This window comes from Centrocercus urophasianus, unplaced genomic scaffold, assembly GCF_019232065.1.
Source record: "Centrocercus urophasianus isolate 14NV4802_14NV808 unplaced genomic scaffold, USGS_Curo_1.0 seq_16, whole genome shotgun sequence".
Classification (NCBI taxonomy): Eukaryota; Metazoa; Chordata; class Aves; order Galliformes; family Phasianidae; genus Centrocercus; species Centrocercus urophasianus.
The window spans coordinates 9851526-9866375 of record NW_024884711.1 but is presented as its reverse complement, the minus strand read 5'-3'; the positions used below and the strand labels follow the sequence as shown (position 1 = coordinate 9866375).

General features: G+C 40.6%; 1 long non-coding RNA gene across 1 annotated transcript in view; it reads left to right on the top strand.

Annotated features, from left to right (window-relative positions):
* Nucleotides 1-14113, top strand: part of LOC122159486 — a 41628-nt gene extending 27515 nt beyond the window's left edge. The window contains exons 2-3 of the long non-coding RNA XR_006168530.1: nt 11392-11429; nt 13710-14113. This is a non-coding gene — a long non-coding RNA (uncharacterized LOC122159486). The remainder of the gene's footprint in view (nt 1-11391; nt 11430-13709) is intronic.
* The last annotated feature ends 737 nt before the right edge of the window (nt 14114-14850 follow it).

Below are 14850 nucleotides of genomic sequence, written 5' to 3'. Positions count from 1 at the left end.
AGATGGCTCTTTGCTCCAGCCTTAATTGAAGCCCTTTTATTCTTTCTGAGTACTTCCCAACAGTCAGCATATCTTTTCTTATGTGCCCCACCTTGCACGTGTTTTCAGTTTTGCACAATCCTTTTATTTGACCTGCTCTATATTCTGAACCTTCTCCCTCCTCTGGTAAATATTAGTTATATTGAATTTGGAGCAAACTGTTGTCTCACACTGTCTGTTTCAGGCTGAAATCCTGAGGTTGCTGCTTTTAAAATAGAGTCTCTAAAATGATCGTCATAAAGGTGAAGATGGTTTTCTGGTTTGGGGGACGTTTACTTTTTTTTAATTTAATTTATTTTCTTTAGCTCAATTCCTTGAGGTATTGGTGATCTTGTGTAACTTGTAGCTGTCTTTCCAACATGGGTAATTTGCTGCAATAACTCGAGCCGCTGGCCAATAGCTGTGAAAGGGGTGCTTTTTAAGCCCAGTGGAAATCTTTGGACTGGCTGTGGCAGCCAGCAGACACAACCCAAACACAAATTCCTGTAATCTCAACAGACAGCAGCAGTGAATCACTTCCAGCAGTCTCTTGCCAGCGTAGCACTGTGTATTTCGGAGGTGGGGGTGCGTGTGGCCCCATGCATTCTCGCGGTGCTGGGCAGTGCTGAGCAGCTTTGCATTGCCCAAGTGAGGCCCCCCAGCCCACAGGGAGCCCAGCAAATGGATGAAGCTCAGCTGCTGACGCTCAGCTCGTCCTGTGTAGAAGGGAAGAGGAAAAGGAGGGAAAAAAATAATCTCAGCATTCGGTTCATGACTGACAGTTTAGAGAAGGAACTTGATCTTTGTTGACCTGGACTTTTTGTAATGATCTGTGAGAGCTGAGTGAGCCTGTTTCATGCCGGTGCTGCTATAAAACAGTAGTGCAGGATAAAAGGCACCGACCAGAAGCACTCGCTGTCTTTCCACTGGCAGCATTTTCCTGTCTGTTTTACAGAGGCATACGTGACTGTGAAGCAATGGAAAAAAGTGGCTTTACTCCACATGGTTGTAAATATCCCCTGTCTCTGCTCAGGAAGTGGAAGGGAGGAGAGGGGGAGGATTTAAAATTTCTTTTATTTTTTTTTTCCCCACGAGCCCGAAAGATCAATGTTTTGTGCTGCTTATATCTAATCTTACAAATTTTCTCTCAATCTCTCAGTTACTTTAACTTTTACTCTCTGATTTTGCATGCTTTGTGTCTAACAACAAGAAGAAAACCTGCAGCTACTTTCAATAGTTGCTTTATTGTCATTTTTTTCTATTTGGAAAGTGAAAGCTACATGTTTCAATAGTATTTCTTTATGAATGTATAGCTAGCATAAGCACCAGTTTGATCATCAAATTGGCGTTCAGTGTGTTAAATAATTTAATCTTTAGCACTTCCTGTATCTTATAATTAACATTTTCTAAATTTTCATATTGTGTTACCTGTGAGTCTCAAGACAACCCAACAATAACAGCGTGTTAACATGTGTTAAAGGCGTGGTGAGGCAGAGGTTTTAGTAGTTTCTGCATAGCGATTTGGCAGTCTTCAGTATAACAATAGAGAGATTTTTCTTTTTGTTAACTCTGAACTTCCATTTCAAAGGTGGGAATCGGCCACTAATACCTTCCAGTCCTGTTTCTGTGGGCTTTTCCTGCTGAAGGTACACCTTTGGATGTTCTTGGAGTGGAGCGGAGGTTGCTGGGTGCATCAGCAGTAACTCGAACAAACTGCCCTTTTGAGAGTGGGTCACTTATTCTCCATTATCTTAAAAAAAAAAAAAAAAAAAAAAAAAAGGCAGAAGAAAAGTTTGTGTATAACGTCAATCTCAGGAAAAATCTGTACAATTTCAGATGACGTCTCTGCTGTTTATATTCTTCAAATCCTAGGAGAGAAGTGCGAGTGGGGTAGGCACTGCTGGCTCTTCTGCTTGCAGCACACTGCTGCGCTGGCCTCCCAAGTAACGCTCCTGTGCATTGGTTTCATGCTCCATGTACATCAGCACCAATCCATGGAAAATGACTTGTCCTTGTGGCAGAAAGCGTTCTCGAGAGGTTCTTCACTGCATAGGCCTTCACACTTTTGCTTTGACAATATCTCTTCTCACACTGTCGTGTTTTCAAGTCCTTCTTGGCTTTAAGACTCTCACGTAAGGAGTGTGGAACTGAAATAAATGTGATGTGCCAAACTGTTCTCAGCTTGATCAGTCACAGAAACACGTCCTGGTCTCGCAAGTAAGGCTTGTCTAAGAATGGCCTTTTTTGTTTCCCTGGGTAAATAAATGATGCACCTTTCTCCAAAGTTTTTACAAGGTTGTGTATGTCCACACATTGTTTCATAAATATACTGTCCAGCTGCACTCTCTGGAAGCAGAAGAAGGCCTCTGGCACACCGTCGCCTGCAATGAAGTGCCCTAGATGCAGAGAGGCAGGAGGAGGGATTCAGAGACCCTTTCACAAAGGTACCAACCATTCTGGTCCTCATGGGGCTGGGTGACTTCCCACTGCACCTTCCTTGGGGCTATGGTGAAATGCCCTAGTCTAGCCCCCAGGATTTTGCTTGGAAATTTGAACCTCTGGGCATGAATAACTTACTGGAATTAATCTCCAACCGTTGTCATCCAGTATTCAAATATTAATGTAGTTAATCTGAGCTGAGGCAGTGCAACCATGGTGGTCTTGCAAAATAGTGCATCACAGAAGTACATTTCCTAAAATGAATTAGTGTTTGTTGTTCTGTAAATAGCATTCTGCAATTTTCCTTCAAACTGCTAGGCTAAATAGTTTGTGCAAGTCCAGCTCCTGTGCAGCAAACAGTAGATCTCTCTTGGACTGCAAATTTTAAGAAGCATCAGCTGAAGGGAGAAGGGGTGGCAGAAACTCAGGAAGTCGTTCTTGAGGCAACCAAACTTCTAAAGAGCTGAAGACTAAGTAAGGACTGTCTTTCCCTTTGTCAGGAATGCAACCAATATAGCACTGGGAAGGAAATGGAGCCAAGGTCAGAATTAATTGATTCTTCCAGGAAACAAATATTCTGGTAGTTCTCAGAGTGGTGAGTGAAGCAGGATGATGTTTCCAGATACACCAGATTTCCTTTGTGCTTTGAACTGGAAAGCTTTATGAAACTTCATGAACTATGAGAGCCATCGGGACTTTTTTGTCCATTTTACTGGAGGGCAGGTATCACCATGAACGAAATAATCCTGGGTGTGGGACTTTCTGTTCCAATAAAAATGGCCTGTGCTGCAGGAGTTGGTGTACTACTCTTCAGCTCATCTCCTGATTTGCATGGGGAACTGTGGCCTCTTTTTGTCACCAGTAATGATGCTTGAAGTTTTTATTTAGCATATTTTTTCTTTATTTCAATGTTTTTTTTCTTTTCTTTTCTTTTTTTTTTTTTAAAGTAACTAATGGAAAGTGACATGCAAAATTTGAAATTACTGTTTTTTAAATAAATAAAGTCATAAGCAAATCCTGGAGCAATAGTGTCACAAGAAGCAGTACTTGTTCCTTGGAGGAGTGACGTCCTAAGACAGTGCGGATGTTCGGATCAGCTTTTACTATAATGTGTAAATGATTATCTTGTTTGTTAGTAGGATGAACAATATCTTTGATGGGAAGAAGCTGTGCTGTTAAACATGACCATGACTCTTCTTCAAACATGTAAAATATCCCTTTCCCATGTCCTCCACAGTGCAAGGTCTTTGTGAAATGACAACATATGCACATTTACCATAATGTGAAAGGCCACAGCATTTCCTCACTGTCTTTGAGTGTATTAATCCAGGGTGAGACACCTCAGAGATGAGTACAACTGTGGATAACCACATCTCATCTTTTAAAATAGTGCTGTATGAATGGATCAGGGGATGTGAGAGGCTCTGGGGAAGAAGTTATTCCTCGGTAACTCACTTTTTATGAAAAAAGCAGATTGATGATATGGAGTGAATTGCATTCATGGAATTATGGAGTCAGTGCACAGGCTGCACTTATTCCTGTCCACTGGCCACGGCCATTTGAGTTAATAGAGTAACAAGGGCTGCCAAGCATCCTCCCTGCAGACTAGCAAGAAGAAGAATCAATCTGCCTTACATTTCACTTCACAGGTATTTGCCAGAGTTCTCAGTTTTTTTGGCTCAGCCATGTGAAGTCCCCCATTCCTGAATTTTCTTCTGATTTTTCCGGTATTTTCTGTCACATTGGTTTGTTCCCACTCAGCACTGAACTACTTTCCAGTCCTACCTCAGACGACTGGTCCCCATTCAGCATAGTCTCGTGTTTCTTCTGCATTCAAGACCATTAGGGCTGTGACTCTGTTTTTTTCAAAACGTATCTGCTCTTTACCATGGTTTTCTTTGCCAAATTTCAGTACCAGACCTGTCAATGATCCCAGACTGCCCAATTCTCACATCCCATTCCTTGACAATCCTGTTCCAGCCTTTCCAGGTTAGACTGTAGGGCTACGGGGAGACGTTTCTGCACTTACTTACATTGTTTCCGTATATTTTTTCGTGATCTTTGCAAGCCCAAAGCTTGACCCTTCTAAATTTGCTGGTAACTCGTTCTTCCACATTCTCAATACAAGCAGGAGATGTTGGCTGGGAAAACATTAAAGAAGAAAAGAGTATCCATGCTTTTGTTTGAGAACTGCAGAAGTTGTGGTTCCGAGGAAAATCCCACTCAGTCTCAGGCTGAAGCAAACCTGCTGGGGAAGGAGCCTTCAGAGAATGGTGGAAATTGCCTCACTGACTTTTTGACTAAGATAGCTGAAAATCGAAGACATCGCTGTTGACAGTTTTTGATCTGGACTTTTTGTTTGCCATTTCATTTGAGGATATGCAAGTTGTCCAAATTCAAGCGGGTTTCTGTTTAGATATTTTCCTGGAGAAAGAGCAAATTTTAATGTGTCATATTTAGCGTCAGATTTGCAGGGTTACTGGTAACTGAAAATGGAATTTTACATGGAGAAGTATCAAGTAACTTTGATAACTAGCAAAGCTGTGCCCCATGGTCCTCCAAGCTGACAGTCATCTCCCTCCCATCCATTCCTTTTTTTGCTGCTTTATTTAGTTAAGTTTCTTATGACTGAGCCAGTTCCTGTTCCCAGTAACAAACTTCTTGCCGGCTTTGGAACGAGCAAGTTCATTGCTTGAGAAAATAGGAGCATATGGGATGGATCACTGGGGGGGGGGTCACAGAGCCCAGCTGGCTGAGACCACTGCAGGATTTTATGTGGCTGAAACATGCAGAACCGTGTTGGGAGTGCAGCTCTGTTTTAACTTTGTAAGCATCATCTCCTTTTAAATAGTCTGCCTTTTTGTTTTCTTTGAAAAGAAAACTATTGCTGGAGGTGTTGTAATCAGGAGGAAGATAAGTTGTTTGATGCAGCACACGGCACAGAGCTTGGGGTAATGAAGGAATGGGTATGTTTCAGGTCAGCGTAAGTTCAGGCAGCGAGGTCTAAATAGCTGCTGGAATGATACAATTTATCATTTCACGAGAGAGAAGGTTCTGGTTGCTAGACCAGTTTATCTATGATCTATGTACCTTTTGAAATCACACTGCTTTATTTACCTTAACAGAGTAGAGATTTAGATATTATCTTAAATATTTTTTTAGTACACTGAGCACCTGGGAGTGACCAGATATTGTTACAGTATTATCTTGAAGTGTGAAGGTGTGGAAACTCTGTAAAACAAGTAAAATATCTGAGTCTGAAGTCATAACTATGTATAATCCTTACCTGTCATTGACTGTTTCCTTGTGGTGTTGGACTAGAATATATCCGTGCAGTGTTCCTTCTTTGAGGTAAGTATTTTTCTTAAGCTAATATGAATTCTCCTACATTTGCCATAGGCAATATATATACGTGTGTGTGTGGGTATGTATATATGTATATACACACACACTCACGCATGGCTGGTTGATGTGAATCAACAGATGTGCAACAACTGGTCTGCTTGTCTAAGCTTTTACTACAGTCACATGTTGTTGTCTCGATGACTACTGGCAATTCCAATACGTAGTTTTTGGATTAAAAGAGTTCAAGATTGTAATTTACAGAATGTACAAAAGTATGATGAATTGGTGTACTTCCAGGATGCAGACTGGGAAAGCTTTTTCACGGATTTAACTACCTGTGTAAATATGTATTTATCTGTAAAGAAAGAGGCAGAAAAGTGGAGCTACTGACATTAGACTGTAGGCTGCTTTTTGGCAATGGTTTGTGCCGCAAGAAGTCTTCACAAGGTAAAACTGAAGTATTTTTCCTGTTGCGTTTACTAGCAGAGAAATTAGAGAGGCATTTGGAGGGGTGTAATTATTAATGCAGAATAAAGCATGATTTAAACTCGGAATAGTTAAGAGAATATATTTGCTTGAAAACTGGTAGAAGAGGAGAGTGGTGCAGAACAGACCAGAGCTAGAGTTGCATGGCTGCAGAAACAGTTGAAAGAAAGGGTAGAAAAATGCCACAGGCAGTGTTCCTGGGGTTTGGACTTGTTTTTAAAATGCACTTTCAAACTAAGCTTTAGCGATGTCAGAGGATTATCTTTTTGTTGCCATTTGTACGCAGCATTTGACTGCAGCTTCCCATATATGCTGCAACTGTGTGAGCTGGGACGGGTGGCAGAGAGGAGATCCCTACAGCAATCAAAAGGAGAGGAGACTGGATGGCTATTATGGCTGAGGAGGAAAAAAAACGTTTCAACACATCTGGGAAGTATTTCAAATGAGAGAAAAACTCTCCCCTCTGAGTCAGTATCTGTCCTATGTCAAAGTAGATTTCTGACTTGAACCTTGAGGCTAGAAGAGGAGAGGTGGTGTGCTGGTATATAACTGTGGGTGCTTCTCTGAGAAATTTATAGCTAAAAAGCTTAGGAGTGTACCACTTTATTTAGTAAAAAAAGACATGAGTAAGGAGGGAGGAGACCTGCAACACAGAATTTTTCAGAAAGTCCATAATTTTGATTACTGAATGCCTGCCTTGAAATTCTACCCAGAGCAATATTTTGTATTGGATAATGAAGTGTGTCAAAGTTTTTAGGGGAGAAAAGATATTCTTACACTACTGTAAAAGGTAAATCAGTAAAACTACACTATATAGCAGAATTTCTAAGTTAAATCAATAACCCTACACACTAAAGTAGTGCTTTGTAAGCTAAAACTGCTCTACACATCATACTAATCCTCTGAGAGTGTGGAGGGTTTAGGAGATTGGTTATACCATCTGCAATATCAGTAAAATACAGTATTAGGTTACATATGCCTACTAAGGCAGGCGTCAGTAAATAAGTATGTGATATTAAAAATTTGACACTTCTAAGTCAGGCTTTGATAGTGGAACATGCGTATTGGTGTGTTGCATTTACCTTTCTGTGTATGTGATCTGAGTGAAAACCAGCCCCCTGGTAGAGCCAGCAGGCCTCTTCATGCACCTGCTGGTGTGCGGATTAACCTCTAAGATTAACGCTGTAATAGGAACAGGAGTTGGAGGGCTGACATTAGTTTCCAGAGTGACTGATCTATAGCTAGAGAGGCTGCATTTGCCATTAATTTTTAAATGGTGAATGAGCTGGGCTGAATCCACTCCCTGCTCCCTGCTGCACTGTGTCCTGGGGAAGCAACGTGCGCTGCAGTAGATGCAGTCCCAGGCATGCTGGCAAGGGGTTGGCTGCTCTCTTCCCAAAGTCTTTGTTTCCTAGAAAAGGGAAGATTGGGGTTTCCACTTCTGCCCGGGGGGAAATCTAGAGGGTGTGTGAAATGAATAAGAGCATCCTTCACCTGTGCTGTTGACCAGTCACTGGCATAAGCTCCTGGGAAGTGAAAGTACCGACTACTTTTGTATGGTAAGGATAGGATGCGTAGAGCTCTGCTGGAGAAGCAGAACCAGAATCTTACAGAGAATTTTGTTCAAGTATTGTGTTCAAGTTTTACCTTTTTTTTTTCTTTTTTTTTTCTTGATGTTTCTGACTCTATAGCTGATGAGCTCTTCTTTCCTGTTCCTAATGCAGTACCTTGGTAAATGGCACTGTGGAGCCTAAGCAGACACCACTCCATCCACAACACTGCGAGCACCATCCAGCTTTGGGCTGACATGGGAATCTCTGGGCCATGGATGTGCTTAAAATGGTGGAGATCCTGCTCCTAAAGCAGCTTCTCTTTGTAGCACAGCCATTGCCCCACGTGTTGGCCCAGCCATAATGGGGTTGTTCTTGGCTGGGGCAGGATTGCTGTCGGTGACTGCAGTGCTGTTGTTTTGCTTTTTGCCACACCTGGGTGTTGCACTTGCTGATTCAGAGTAGCCAGCTTGATCCAAATAATTAGAAATGAAGTTCTCATAGTGGAATAAGAATTGTCTTCTTTATTACTCTCAAAGGTACTCACCAGATCTAAGTCCCCTGAAATGTCATTGAGATTATATTTGAGCCAAATATCTTTGTTTAGAAAATTAGACTTACTCATCTGCTGTAGTATTTAGTAATCAGTCTTCATGTTTTCACTCTTCCTATGAACTTCTACAGCCTACATTTGCTGAGCTTGGCCTTGGAACATATGCTTTGCATTCCTTTTTATTTGGTGGGCCTCAGAGTCTAAATTGGGACTTTCGCACTGCTCTTGAACAGTGGGAAACCGTATGTGGCATTGTGTTGTTTGAATGACATTCAAAACCAGAGGGTTTGTGTAAACATGTCATTTAAAATATAGCCCAGCCAGTGAAAGAACAAGCACCATTGTTCAACCTGTGCAGGAGTGTACTCTGCTGTGTCATGTACAAGCAGGAGGAAAATGGGAGAAAAGCACTACAGTTTTTCTGATATAAGAAAGATCAGGAATAAAGTCTTTGCAGATGGACTGTGTGGAAAAGCTCTGCAGAGACAGTGTCTCCTGCTCCATACCCTGCCTTAACTGTGCCAGCAGGAATCAAGCATTAGCAGCCCACAACCAGTGATAATCCCAAGGGACACAGCTGGCCTTTCTGTTTAGTGGGAGAATTAAAGATTAAAGAGAAAGTGATGGGAAAAGACCTCTTGAAAGGCGCAAGAGGCATTCCACACAGAGTGGATAGTTCCTGCAGCTGGGGAGGAGTTATTAGAGGGTATAGATGGGGGCTGTTGTTTTAAGAAGGTACAAGCTTGGTATGTGTAAGACAAGGGTTGTTTTAGAGAAAGATTGGCCAGTGACAAAGATTTTTACACTTCACAACCTTTGTGACTCTGGTATAATCAAAGTACTAAGGTTTTCTTGCAAGCTCCTTATGTGGATTAGTAATCACTTCAGTTTGGGAACCAGCTTTCCTAAAAGGGTGGAGTGACCGGAGATTTCTCTATCCAGACTGGTGCAGTTCAGCCTGCTCCTGTAACAGATCTAACAAGACAGAGAAGCCTCCTGGTGATTCCTCATCAGAGAGGGTAACTGAGGTGAGGATGTACTGGGTGCCTCACAATGCAAGGTGATGCAGGGTGACTCAGCAGCTGCAGTTCAGTGTTGGTGGATGTAGAATGGTGCAGAGTAGGAGAAGATCCTAAACCAAAATACACAGCGACAGAACCTAAGTTATCACTTGGGAAGAAACCTTGGGTTATAAAAGTGTACAAAAATGTATGTTGAATGTGCAGGAGGAATAAGGGAAAATAAAAAAAGCACTGATGAATGGGAAAGTGCTCATGAACAAAATTGAAATATCTTTACACTAGAATATAAATGCACATTGCTCTTGGATATTGCATCTTTACTCCTTCATAGAATCATAGAATCACAAGGTTGGAAACGACCTACAAGATCATCCAGTCCAACCGTCTCTTCATCACCATTGCCACCACAAGCACTAAACCACATCACACAGCACGTCGTCCAGACACCTCTTGAACACTGCCAGGGACGGCGACTCCACCACCTCCCTGGGCAGCCATTCCAGTGCCTGACCACTCTCTGAGAGAAAAAGTTCTTCCTTATGTCTAAATAAATAATATAATATATTATTATATATTAAATATATATTAAATAAATAAATAAAATAATATTCATCTCACAAGAGATGCTGGAAATGCAGAGAAAATACAGAAAACGTTGATAAAAGTTGTGGGTGTCTCCTATATGGAAAACAGCTACACACTTCAGGAATTTCAACCTCCTGTCTGATCAGGAAGAAAATGAAGGGCTGTAAACTGTCAGGTGGCAAGGAGAAAGCAAATGGAAAACAGCTACTCACTTTCCTATGCCATGGGATCCAGGCAGCCTCAGGTGGATGGCTAGGTGACAAGTTTAAAACAGGTGACAAGTTTGAAACAAGAAAAACGTCTTCCTCTAGCTGTGAAATTGCCCCGGGATATTGTAGATGCCAAAAGTTCACATGCTGACAATGGTGTTTGGACATATTCCTTAAAGAACACTCTCTTGGTGACAATTGTGTACAAAAATGAAGAGATTGCTGGGAGCTGGGAAGGCCCAAGGGTTGGGACTCTGTTGGCTCTTATCAGAGAAGGAAAAAGTGTAAATTATGAGTATAGGCAGGGTAACTGACTTCCTCAGCCTCTGTGCCTGTCCCATTTGTCTTTTCCTGTGTAATTACACTCATCTTGTGCTAAGTATTGCATATGCATATTAAGAAAAAGAAAAAAACAAAAAAGCAGTTGCTTCCCTTAAAAATCATTCTGAGCTTTTATGAAAAGAATTCAGAGAGTGCCCTTGCAGAAAAGAGAGGCAGAAGAATTTTAAACAAAAGATTGAGGTGAAAGAAAATGTGTACTGGATGAACTCCTAATTTGCAAAGGTATTCTGATACTCTCCAAGGGTCTTTTTGTCTTAATGCCTACACAAAGTATGTTAGCATTGCACCAACATGTGAATAACGATGATGTTGATGTCTGGCAATAATCTCTAAATGGTGATCATCTTTGTATCTAGGCATTTGCTGTAGCTTTTCAGAGGGACTGAAATGCAGCTGACCTGAATAAAACCTGTGTATTGAAACACCTGATTTTCTTTTCATTGAGAGTACAGTAATATGTGCAGTGTATGTGCTTAATACGTTGCTTTCTAGTTGGCTCTCCTTGCAATTTTGGATTGCAACAGAATGCTCTGTGTCACACCTGAGGACTAAACCTGTCTCACCCACACCACAGGAAAGTGCTGGTGCACTGAGATTTCTTAGAATCAAGCTTTAGGTTGTCCTCAGATTTCAAATCTCCTGTGCATTTTTTTTTTTTTTTTTTTTTAATGTGGCCTCTAACTCAAGAGATACAAGCACAAAAGGATTCCAGGCAACAATTAATCAGATAAGTATTTATTTATTTAACTCAACCTATAGAATTATGCTGGCAATAGTTTCTTCAGAGTTAAAGCTTCACTGAGCAAAAGGCTGTCTTTTAAAGACTGTTTTCTTTTTTTCAGGCATCTACACTGAAACTGTCTGGATTTCATTGGGCATGGTAAGAATTTTTCTCTTAATTACAGAAGAAAAAAAAAAAGAGCTGTCTGTGGTGTTTACCTCCTGATATGTTCAAAGTGGAAGCACAGCTTTGGAAACTGGATGCATTTGATTTATGTTGTGCATTATAAAGCAGAAGGGAAAGACGTAACCAAAGCAAACGTACATTGCAGGCATGTGGGGCGGTGTTTACTACTGCATTCCCTAGGAGCGAGTTAGAGTTGGCTATAAACGGGCTGGGGGCCCAGGGGAAATTGTGGAACATCTGTCTGCATGATGGCAATAAAGTTTAAAAAAAAACCAACTATATATAATATCCAAAATTTAAATGGTTTTAGTGAGGATACATACTTGATATTGGAAAGGTTACATAGCACACCCAGAGTTACCAGAGTGTGGACAGGAGCAAGACAAAGCCCAGTAACCAAGGAAGATGCATTGTGCTGTGAGGGGAAAAGCCTGTAATGTTTCTAGAAATTGAAACATCAATAGATCTAAATGTTGCTGAAGTATGAAGTAGTTCAATCTCATTGATGCTAAGGCTTTAGTCTTGCTGGCACAGCTGTGTTAGAAAGGGATTTATTATATTTTTGTCATCATTGCTATGCTACCAAAAGCCCTAATGTCTATGAAGTTACACTAGAGGAAAAAAAAAAAAAAGGTTTTTTTTCTTAGACAACTTAATTTGCTCATGGAAATGATGTAAAACTGTACCTGAAAAAGGCTTTTCATTTTTTTTTCCTACTGTAAATTGTCTATGCTTGTATAACTGTATCAATAAACATTACAGGAGTCTAAAAGGACTTGCTGAAAAGAAATAATCTATCTGAAGCAAAAGATAACAAACAACTTAGTATAAATTGGCTAACTCATATAACTGGAAATGGTATGTGATAAATAAATACCAAATCCAGGGATTTCACAAGTTCTTTTTTTTTTTTTTTTTTTTTTAACTATTCCTCTCACTTTTTGCCTAAAGTTTAGGCTGAGAAAAATTCAAGGTAGCATCATGCCGATGTTTTTTCCTTCTTGGGCATTTATTATTTCTGAGGATAGTACTGGTGGGGATTGAGATAAAGAGTCCTAGGTAGCCTTGCTTCCAGGCAGCGAGGAGTACCAAACCACTTTCTTGGGCATCACTGAGAGAATCTCCTTTTGAAGTCTCCTTCCCACATTTATATACTGCCTTCTCTTCTGTGAAGAAACGTTGCTTAAATTTCTCAGTTCGTGCCCCTTTATGGAGAGAGACAGTATATGGGTGCAGAAGAGACAGAGAAAGTGGTATGTGCCAAGTATATTGAGAGAGCATAGCAGAAAAGTCTCTCAGTTTCATATATCTGGGACAAAGGGAGATTGAGGAAGACAAAAGCTTTATATTAATAAGTACTTAATTTACCATCCCTATCTCCCACCTCAAAATCCTCCTCTCCCTCTCCAAAGCACATCCATTTTTAGACAACTGATTATTTTTGAGTCCTTTGAACTAGCAGAAGCACTTGAAATAAATGCATTTATTGCCTTCTGCCAGCCTCTGTCTCATCTGCATATGGACGCTTTAATGAGTTAAAGAATATGTCTTACATATCTCAGAAATATACTAAGTTCACAATAGTGGCACCTGATACAGCTTTATTCCTCCATCTCCCTTAGAGTACAGTGGAAACGCTGCTGTATTATTTGATAAACAATCACCAATTAGTCATTGCATTCCTTACTAATTCAGTAACTGCTCTCCAGGGCCTCTGGGCAGCTCGTATGCCTGTTCATGTGCCCCAGGTAGATCTGAACTGAAGGAGTTTCCTTAATTGTTTCTGCTGTTGTATCTGTTCAAAAGGTTTTACTGCTCCTTTCAGTAAGCTAGGTGGTGTATTACAATCCCATGCTTGCCATCTTACCTTTCCCCAGCATGCCATTAAAAACACGAGTAACATAATCCCAAAACATTATGCTGCATCCTTTCAGTTTCTCTGCACAGGTGCGTAGAAATGCCTACTTAGCACGTAGAATGGAAGTTGGCCCTGCTGAATGTTGGGCATGGTGTGATGCAGCTTCACCTCCTCAATCTTTTGTAGTTTTGGGTACTCATTGGTGCCCCAGTGCCCTGCTAAATTACATAAATCAGACCACATCACTTGCTTGTCACAGAGCTGGGCAGGACAGCGAGCCAAATTAGTTTTCCTTGTCTATTATATGTTGAATGTTCTTGCAAGTCCTATTGAACAGCAAGCATGAATGGGAGTTCTCTCTGCTAACGTTTGTTCTTTTTTCTTTTGTCTTACAGTGGCCTGATGGTGGCTCAAATTTTCTGAAATACATTCCAGAGGATGCAGCAGACCTGTGGCTGTGGCTCCTTTGCACATAAATGTTATTGTGTGTTTGTTTGACCATGGTAGGATATTTAATGTGTCATAGAAACACATTCTGTGTGCCCAGACTCAGTGTCAGTGCCACCACAGAACCTTTCAGACAAATGTATTTTCCCTCATTTGACCCTTTAAAAAAAAAAAAAAAAAAAAAAAAAGCACAACCCCAGACTTTGAGAAACTGTAATTTCCTGTGAAAAATGTACCTTCCTGTCTTCTTCTGGGGGAAAAGGGAACTTTGTTATATCCATTGTTGTAAGTGAAATACAGTGTACAGCATGCTAAGTAATTGCTCAGTTAAATGTCAGTGTGAATCCAGAAATCCTCAGTAGAGTAAAAAAAATAAATATTTTTATTTTCTCTAAAAGCTTCCCTGTAAAATTATTCCAAGAATTTTCTTCATCAGACAGCACAGAACAAACAGATGGGTGCCTCTTCACTTCTCAGCCTGGTGGCAGAATTGTTGGGAATTTGGGCTAAGTGCTCTCAAAATATTCTGAGTTTCCAAAAAGATGAAACCTACCTGGCTAACCAAGGATGTGCCTCATCTTTGGTGAGCAAGAAACCTGAGTAGTAGATATTTCTATCTGAAGTTACACTCTTATGCCTGTATTAGTGCCTCCAAAGGAACTGAAAAGACAACTGATGCAAACCTGCGCCACTCACAAGGCCTGGGCAGGATGTTGGACAAAGCTGTTCAGCTGAAGTAGTTAGTTGTTTTCTTCCCCTTTCACATGCAGTGACATCTTACCTTTCAAAGTATGCATTATTTTTTTCTTCAACATTATATTACCTATGTTTTCCAATTTCACTCTGGTTTGTATAATTTTCTTCTTTTATACTCTTGATTTTCAACAATTTTTTTTTTTTTTTTTTTTCTTCTTTTTTTTCCCCAGTCTTTCAAACAAGATGTTTGGTCTTCCATATACATAATTTTCTAGATTTGCATTTAAAATTGTAGAGGAAAGCTGATATGGCAGAATAGTATTTGCAGTAGAGTGCATCGTCCTGTAAGCAGACTAAATAGCAAGGCATTATTCACAAGGAGGTGAGGTAATA